Here is an 8,988-nt window from a genome sequence, read left to right as displayed (position 1 = left end):
CAGAGATTAAAATCACGCAAGACAGTTTATCTCAAATGGCCGTCGCACCTCGCAGTTAGCAATAACTGCTAAAATGCTTCGTAGTTGTCACCAGGGATGCCACTGGGATATTTCGGAAAAACCCAAATGTGGCCGCCAAATAAACCCAGATCCGATATTTCACTCAAATTTTGTTCGGTAAACACTGTAAATCCCACAAAAATATGTCGTTTTCCCCTCGACGCATTGCTATGGGACGATAGGTGCTCGCTAGGGATGGTGTGAACCTCTGAAAGGTTCAGGTTCGTGTGAACGCGAACCTTTTTGAAAGGTTCTGTGTGAACGCGAACGTGAACCTCGTGACGTCATATTGCTAATTCCGACCATATATTTCAGTGAAGTGATAGCCTTGCAATACCTAGCGACGATTCGGGCCACATAATGCCACAACGCTTAAATACCTATCGATGTTTTAAACGTCTACAGATGTATCAACTGGGGCAATCAATTGGTATAATCAGAAAATCAATATCTTCAGTCGCTTTGCCAACAATATCGACGAGGACTTGCAAGGGAATATAAGCTTAAACGCCTTAACGGTCAAGGCCAGACCGGACAATGTATTCGGCGTCCCGAGTATTGCTAAGTTGATATTGAGCTGGGTGTAAAACGGGTTTCCCTACTTGCTACCGATATTAACCCTTTGACAAGTTATACAGCAGTAGCCAACACCCTAATCCACGGAATTGGTTTTTATGATACGATAAACATATGGAATCAAGATTGACCCCATACGCCTGATAGATTTTTTTCATCAGCCAACGATACCCAGCAAACACAGAACCGTAAAAAAACCTTTCGGGATGGTTTCGAATGGTTATTTTAGGGTTTCGATTTTTATGTTTCAGAGGTATGTTTAAAAAACGTAGGAAAAATGATCTTGAGGATCAAATTATTCTGTATGAATTCGAATTTGGTGGTAAGTATTCTGATGTGGGAAGCTATTTGGAACCTGTAGATACCGTTGCGTTTTGATAGAGTGCTGCCATCAGTATAAATTCGTGTTACTTGGTCGAAAACCTTATTTTCTGATTTACCGTCATCATTATATACAGCCTATATTCATTGTCTCGTGAGTCTCATCTGTTTCGCTAGCTGAGCATGAATTCCAGTTTTATTCCGAGTAAATATAACTAAATAAGTCGAATGGGTGCACTTAACTGTACGTGGTTATCCGAGCGTGACTTCTAGATTATTCTGGAAATTTGAACCGCGCTTCGCGCTTCGTTCGCGGGATGACTGTTTCGGAATGTGGTTGTAGTTGTGTATGTTAAATTCTGGAAGCTGGAATTGCGACTCGTACCGGATGTGGGTAAAAACTAGGTGTACGGTACATAGTTGAGCGAGTAATATGCTATTTTGAAGGAATACCCTGTAGTTTATGACTCCGAGAGCTGTTTGACTTGCTGCAAACAGTTCGAAAATTACGTCTATTTCGGTGGCTGTAATAATAATAATACAAGCATTTTCAGCTATTTATAACATTATAATGTAGCATGTTATCAGGGACAATCACCGTACCGGACTGCATACTATATGGGTTGCTCAATGGCTTGGTCGTCTGCAGTTATCCACGTAAGTTTCTAAAATTATGCTTATTATATGAGTCATTTTCGTATCATATTATGATAACATACCGTAACATGTAGGAGATTATATGACACGGCCTACTGGGTATAATCTCAGCGCTGGCGACCAGCTGTACCAACTACTTTTTCACTGATTCCTAAAATACTAATTAAAATCTCGTCCGGGCACTGAAACCCCCTAAAATCTCGCACAAAGTTGGAAATTTTCATTTTACTGAACAATAGGGGCGCCCGAGCTGAATGCCGATTAACATTTGGTACGCACGGTACCGATTGTGACGCCATGCCATTGAGCGTCTCGGCGAAGTCAAGCCGTGCTCCCGGTGAGGCCGTGACCCTCTGAGAGTCTGAGTATGTTGCTAGAGATTGATGTGATGCCAATATACGTCCTATTCGAGTAGTTTTAGTATTTCGCGTCGTAGCGCATTTACAAATTTGAGAATACAAATGATAGCACTGAAGCCAACGCATACTGTAGAATTTACTATCAACATCAACGTGTACTTATTTGAAGCTAGCTGGCCTATTTACAAAACAATTATATAGTTCCATTCGGGTCTTGATGGTTCCTAAATTTTATTTGAATTGGCAATATTGGAACGTAGTTTTAGGTGTTGCAACCAATGTTCCCTGTAAGCTGCTCAAGTGTGCAATTGCGACATGCTGACACCGTATCTGGGAACAGAAAATTTATGCTGCGCACAAAACATCAAAGTGATAACCTTTTTTTAGTCGCTACGCACTGTTGTCCAAGTTGAGTGCGTGCAGACTCTTGAAAAATTGGAGGGAACATTGGTTACAGCTACTTTGAGTTGGTTGCATCGCATCAATCGCTGTAAACGCGAATACGTCCTAAAATGCAAGTAGCCTACTTTCATATTTTTTGTCGCACATATAAAAATTTAAACAAATAGAAATGAGAACACACCAGTTATTCTCTGCGATTAACCGACTGATTAACAAAACGGCTCATTCTCATAATTCATTCAGCTAAGTCCTAAACGGCATCCCAACCAAACCAAAAATGGCATAAACAGTGGTGTGTGATCTAAGTGGTTTTTGGCCGCCATGTTTTGATCGGCGTCGCAGATATCGCAAATGTATGATTTCAAACTGCCGAACATCCCAATTATAGGTACAATTTATCTATCTATGATGCACTATAAACACTGTTTCGTTAATTAGCCTGTTATGCTCAGAGAACACCTAGTGTGTTATCGCACTGGTGTCTCATTCACATTAGAACTATGTTATAATATTGTCAGTTCCGATGAAATTTATGACCCTCAAAGAGCCGAATGGATTCATCTGCTACGTGCAAGGAAGTACGCATCTATATCGAATTCCGCAGTGATATGCGTAGGTAGGCTGCATTTGTATTAAAATTCGTGGATGCGCGATGATGCGAAATGCAAAAACTGCTCGACGTATTCGGGTCACATTGAATTATATGTCGCAAAATACTCTGACAATCATGGGGAACAGAGCTCGACTTTGCCGAGACGCTTGTTGGCGTCACAGTCGAAAAGAGACTTTATTCGACTATTGTCTATGGGCGATACAATTGTTAGAAACAATGTAGATTCGGACATTGAGGGTTATTTTCAGGGGGTTCCAGTGGCCGGACCAAATTTTAATTTATATTTTCGAAATCAATGTGACAGTAGCTTTCGATTGAGACCGGTTAAACAAAATTTTGAGCTCGAGTTGCCAGCGCTAAGATTACCACCTACTGCTTTCGATTTCAGAAACAGCAGCACTGATTTTTTTCGGAAGAGCAAGCAGATGCGTAAGAGCTGGCAAAATTGGTAAACTTCTTGACCGGAAAGTGAATTAAACTGTTCTACAAAAAGATTGTACCGCAGGTATGAGGCTGAATATTTCTAATACTTCTGAGACTTATGGCTAGCAAAACATGATATACAATTGCAGTTTAAAGTTCATCCAACGCAGAAGCAACTTCCCACTTGGCAGACCGGACTGTCACAATATCACACTGAGACGATCGCAAAAGTGGATTTACATACTTTCGTAGTATTCCCTCGGTATGTCTAGAATTTTTAACCGGACTGACTTTGATAAATATAATGATATCAAAAACTCAATCTCAAACCAAGTATCAATGTTTGATTCGTGGATGTGAAGCAATAACTGCAACTGCTGTACCCAGAATCCCTCAATAGGGTTCTTTAGAGTAATGAGGTATCTTCAGTAACTTGAGACTATATTTTCATGCTTTGCGGGGATAGTTATGTGCACTAGATTCATTTTAATATTCTGAAAACAATGTGGGGGTCGAATATCCGCATTTTAGTTTCATGACCAAAAGTATTTAAGAACCCCTGTAGATACGATACCGCCATATTGTATATTTTGACTCGCGTCAAGTCAGGTTAATCGATTTTCGAAGGTGACTCGAGTCAAATCACTCGATTTTTGTATGTGACTCGAGTTGAGTCAAAATTCAAGTCAAGGTGCCTTTTCGTCGTATGAGGCATGATTATGTCATTGCATTTTGCTAGCTGTCTGAAACAGATTGAGCGGTAATTGACTCTGAGCCAATGAACGAATATAGAGTTAAATATACGCGCAAGAAGACGCTTTATCGCTCACATATACGCAGAACTGTTAAACTGCGTAAGTAATTGCACAGCCTCAGTTTATAGAACTTCTAGAACTGGTAACTTTACCAGCCAAAATAGAGAATAGAGAAATAAATTGATAAGATGCAATACATTATCCTTTTACAAACAGATATGATACACCATGCGTTAGTACAACGACGAAGCCGTTTCTGCTAGTGCGGAAGAGTATTGTTGCACACAGGCAAATAGCTTATTTTGAAAAAAAACAATAATTTGAAACTGACATCAATTTCAGCATTCAACCGTCAGCCACGTGTTGCACATCTATCCGTAGATTAGTTATCAATACCTATATCTATAGCTACTGTTCGGTCAACTGGAAAGTTACACAGCACATTGCATTGAAATAGCAGTGACGTAACGTTAGCAGTCTTCTCACAACTTTTCTGCAATCCTAGTTAAAACTCCAGACTCGAAGCAAGAGGCTTGGATGCATGATTATGCATTTTTGTTTTACTTCTAATCCAATTCCTGGTTTTCCTGTAAAGGCGACTGTAGGCCTATTGTGTGAAACAAGCCAAGCTTGCTGTACGGTACAGACATTTGCTATTCTCATGTCCTTAATAAGAATGGACCATGATTTGGAACTTGATGCGATGTCCGAGTTTTCTCGAATTTAGTCATTTTAATCTAATTTGTATACTAACTGTAGCTATAATTCTAATTTAAATCTAATTTGCAGACAACTGTTGTGTAGCTATAATCCTTATTCTACTCTGATTCGGAAATATATCTAACTGTAATTCCAATCTAATCAGGAAAAGCTAAAATATTTCTAATTGTCCAAGTCTTTTTGTGAAGTCCTTGTCGGGTATGATCGTTGCACTTGAATAATTCTGTTTGTATATTATGATTTCAGATAGCTGGATTCAGCTCAGTTGGAGGCGACACAAATGGCCAATCTGTCAGATCCATCATGAAAAAGGTCGCTACTACCCGTGTGTGGAGCAGTTACAGCCGTGTTGGAAAATCTGGGAAGGAGGCTTTTAACAAGCTCGCGTTGTACAAGATCATATATATAGTGAGCAACATTTATGTTTACCTTCGAACCTATCTATATGTGTTCAGTAGCCTACCTTACACCCCATGTAAATGTTGAGCTAGCTCAGTGGTTCTCGAACTTTTTTGACAAGCTACCTTGACAATAGCTAAAATTTTCCCCACCACCCCTTTATCGTCATATCAAAAATATTAAAACGAGCAGCCAGAATATTAGCGACCCCAACACATTGTTTGGCGGCATGCAGGGTATTCTGGCTACACTATGTTGCCAGCCTGAACTATCGCGTCTCCAGCAGGACTGTCGTGTGTGCGCAGCGTGTGCGAATGTTAGCCTGACCGCGGACTTTAGGATGTTGATGACTAAAATATCAGTTCCGACATGTTGGCGTAGCCAGGAGCCATCTTTGTATATGACCATAAAGTAGAATATCTCGTAAAGGATTTATTTGTCTTGATATTTTTTTAGCGCTGCGCTCGATTTATTGCCAATCGATTTCTTGCTTTTAGTATTGGTGTCTCCTCCTGAAACGTCTTATTTACGGAATTGATATTAGCTATATTGGCAATTATGCGAGAACGTGTCGTCCGACATACGACTTCGCGTCTGCACTCGCGAAAAGATCGTCGGCGATGAAACCTTTGCACAAAGTGATAGACGCACTTTCACTGAACTCTTCGATATTGATACGTCCAAGCGTTGATTAATCATGTCCTGGCCAAATGCGCCCAGCAGTTTACAGCGTCGACCCACAATATATGCAACTAACAATGTTTTATTGACCTAATTCTTTCATTAACTTTAATAATATTTTCGCGCTTTGCGCGACTAGGACATGTTTTCATGACATAATTGTTAACGATTTTGATGTGTGGTAATATGAGTCCTTTTTTACCGTTACCTATAATCCGGTTCGTTCCTATCGAACGACTAAAAAAGCACATCAACATTCAAGTGGCCCACGCAATGGTTTGGAAATCTCATGTGGCCCGTTGGCCGAAAAGGTTGGCCACCCCTGATGTACGGTATCAATAAATTTTTGTCAATCATTATTCAATCGATTAACCAATTCAGTGTCATGGTTCAGTTATTCAAATGTAATACGATGTAATGTTATTCAACAGAATGTTATGTAATTTAACATTGCAAGTCTATTATGGTTAGTGCAGGGGTGGCCAATCGTTTTCAAAAGTCTATTATGGTTTGTGCAGGGGTGGCCAACCTTTTCAAATTTTTTCAAAGTTCACGAAACAATTAAGTCAATGAAATAATGTTAGTTGCATATATTGTGGGCCGTCGCTGTATACCGCTGGGCTTATTTGACCAGGACATGATTAATCAACGCTTGGACATATCAATATCGAAGAGTTCAGTGAAAGCGCGTCTATCACTTTGTGCAAAGGTTTCATCGCAGACGATCTCTTCGCGAGTGCAGGCGCGAAGTCGGATGTCGGACGACACGTTCTCGCATTCCATTTTGCTGGGTAAAAGACGGATTAATTGGTCATTTATCTTCAATCAAATAATATAAAGTTAAATATAAATGCAAAAGGCGTTTTATCACTCACACGTAGAACTGCTAATAGCATATGTGAGTAACTTTATAGCTACACGCTACGTTCTATTATCAGCCGAAATAGAGGATCGAATACGAAGCCTCGAGAAGTTGCAATAAATTGATAAGGGACAATATACTACCCTTACGTGAGAATAGGGACGCATAGACAATATTCGTTCGATTTAAATTATACAGGAGAGTTGGTAAAAGATAGCACCGCGCAATTTAACCACTGTGCTGTCTGAGAAACAATGATACCTTGCTAACAGAATAAACTACTACTACGACGACAACGCAAGCATAAGCTGTGACCGTTTCGTTTGCGGTCAATTAAATTATGATGTAACAACAGGATCAGTGAAAGGTGCGATCAGTGAATGGCTGTTTGCTCTCACAAGTGATACCGGCATATCGCAAAAAATCCGAACGTACATAAGATATAGGGTGATTTAATTGACACCGTTTACTTGATTACTTGAAATTGACTCGTGAATTTTACTCCGAGTCACGAGTCAATCCATATATCTCGAGCGCCGAGTCGAGTCAAGTCATTTTTGCAAAGTGACTCGAGTCATCCCAACACTGCGTAGTACTAAGAGCTATCTAAACAGGATCGAGCATGTCTTTAACATTCAATGTTGTTGTTTCTCTGTAGGGTTCTATGGGGAAAAAGGCAGAAAGCAGCGTCTTATCCTCGTCATCAGAAGATGAAGAAGACACATAATCAGTTGGCTTGATTATTTTTTCATTCGCTTCTTTGACATCGTTTCGTTCTGAATTATTTTCTTTGAGTTTCGTTGACACTGTTTTCTGTATGAATTATAAGTTCATCAAAGGCAATGTGTACTGTGATACGTGTATGTGTCCGCAGCCACCCTCAGGTATGCCTAAATATGGGAATACAGGGATGTTAGTATAGCAGGATGTTTTTCTGACCATCGATTGTACGTTCTAAAGCATTGTAGATACACAGTTTTATCTACGTTTTATTAACGATCCCGATTTGCGTGAAGAACGCGTTAAAACGCGTCGACACAAAAACCGACTTAAAACTATCCTGCTAGTCTTTAATATGAACCAAATAAAAACGTTTTTTTAACCTCAATGGGCTGTTTCGTGTTTGCTGGGTATCAATTTCATTGATTGGTTGGATAAGAGTCATTCGCTGACTACCTACATGTAGTGTTTCGCTCTTGATGTTGTGTGATTGCGGGTCAAGCTTGCAGCAGAGACGAGTCACTAAATATTCACAAACGGAAAGCAGGATATTTCTAGCAAACTTTTGTAACAAAGCAAGTAAAATGTTTGAGATTGTCAAGGTGCACGCTCGTTTAGTGTTGATTTTTTATGCACTGTTGAAGTGAAAATTGTAATATATGAAAAAGGTTCACAGTGCAGAACCTACCAAGGTTCGTTTGTGAACGCGAACCTCCAAATATCTGAGGTTCACACACAGAACGCGAACGTGAACCTCACGTTCACACCATCCCTAGTGCTCGCCAATACTCAAGAAAATGCCATTCCTCATCTATGGAGGTGATTTTCGGGGACTTTCAGTGACATGACCAAAATTTAAGTAGCATTCGATTGATTAATCCTGGAACAATCACTTTTATCTGGGATAATGTGACAGGCATGTTTAGTCGGAAAATAAACTGCCAATCATAACTTTTAGGGTATATTCGAATCTGCTGATAAAGCAATTGATTAAAGCATTAAGGTCCTAAATCGTTTTGAATTGTATGACAACAGTTCCAATGAGCTGCCCTATGAACTAACTTTCTGCGACCTGGCAGTCAGTATTCAATGAAGCTCCATCGCATCGCAAGGCCTCTCATTTGAGTAGTGAAACATTTTCGCAAGACTCTGCGGTTACAATAATAGCGAAATCCATCGTCGATGACAAACTGAAGTAGCCCACGTGCAATTTATGACATTATGATCTTACTAACCTAATAATTAATTTTCTAGCGTAAAATTAGCCTGACGAGCATGATGTTGAAATAAACCCAGATTTCAAAGAAAAAAAAACAGAAACCCTGGTGATGCTGGAAACACCCAGAACTGGGTGGAAAAACCCAGGGAGTGGCATGTCTGGTTCTCACATCACCCAATGAACCACGCTTTCTAGGGTTCAGTCGAATGCTAAATTAGTCA

At 39.9% G+C, this 8,988-nt stretch overlaps 1 long non-coding RNA gene across 2 annotated transcripts; it reads left to right on the top strand.

Moving 5' to 3' along the window:
• Positions 1-823: 823 nt before the first annotated feature.
• LOC145457438 (uncharacterized) lies at positions 824-7,671 on the top strand. Of its 2 annotated transcripts, XR_013920872.1 has the most exons (4): positions 1,124-1,614; positions 3,377-3,493; positions 3,561-3,673; positions 7,487-7,671. It is a non-coding gene; the product is annotated as an uncharacterized LOC145457438 (long non-coding RNA). The 2 variants fall into 2 exon arrangements; XR_013920871.1 differs by lacking the exons at positions 3,377-3,493; positions 3,561-3,673 and adding an exon at positions 5,133-5,294 and having other exon boundaries at positions 824-1,614.
• Positions 7,672-8,988: the final 1,317 nt, after the last annotated feature.

This window comes from Botryllus schlosseri, chromosome 2 (assembly GCF_051294905.1).
Source record: "Botryllus schlosseri isolate E-star chromosome 2, Bs_hap1, whole genome shotgun sequence".
Classification (NCBI taxonomy): Eukaryota; Metazoa; Chordata; class Ascidiacea; order Stolidobranchia; family Styelidae; genus Botryllus; species Botryllus schlosseri.
This window is presented reverse-complemented; position numbering and strand designations above follow the sequence as displayed.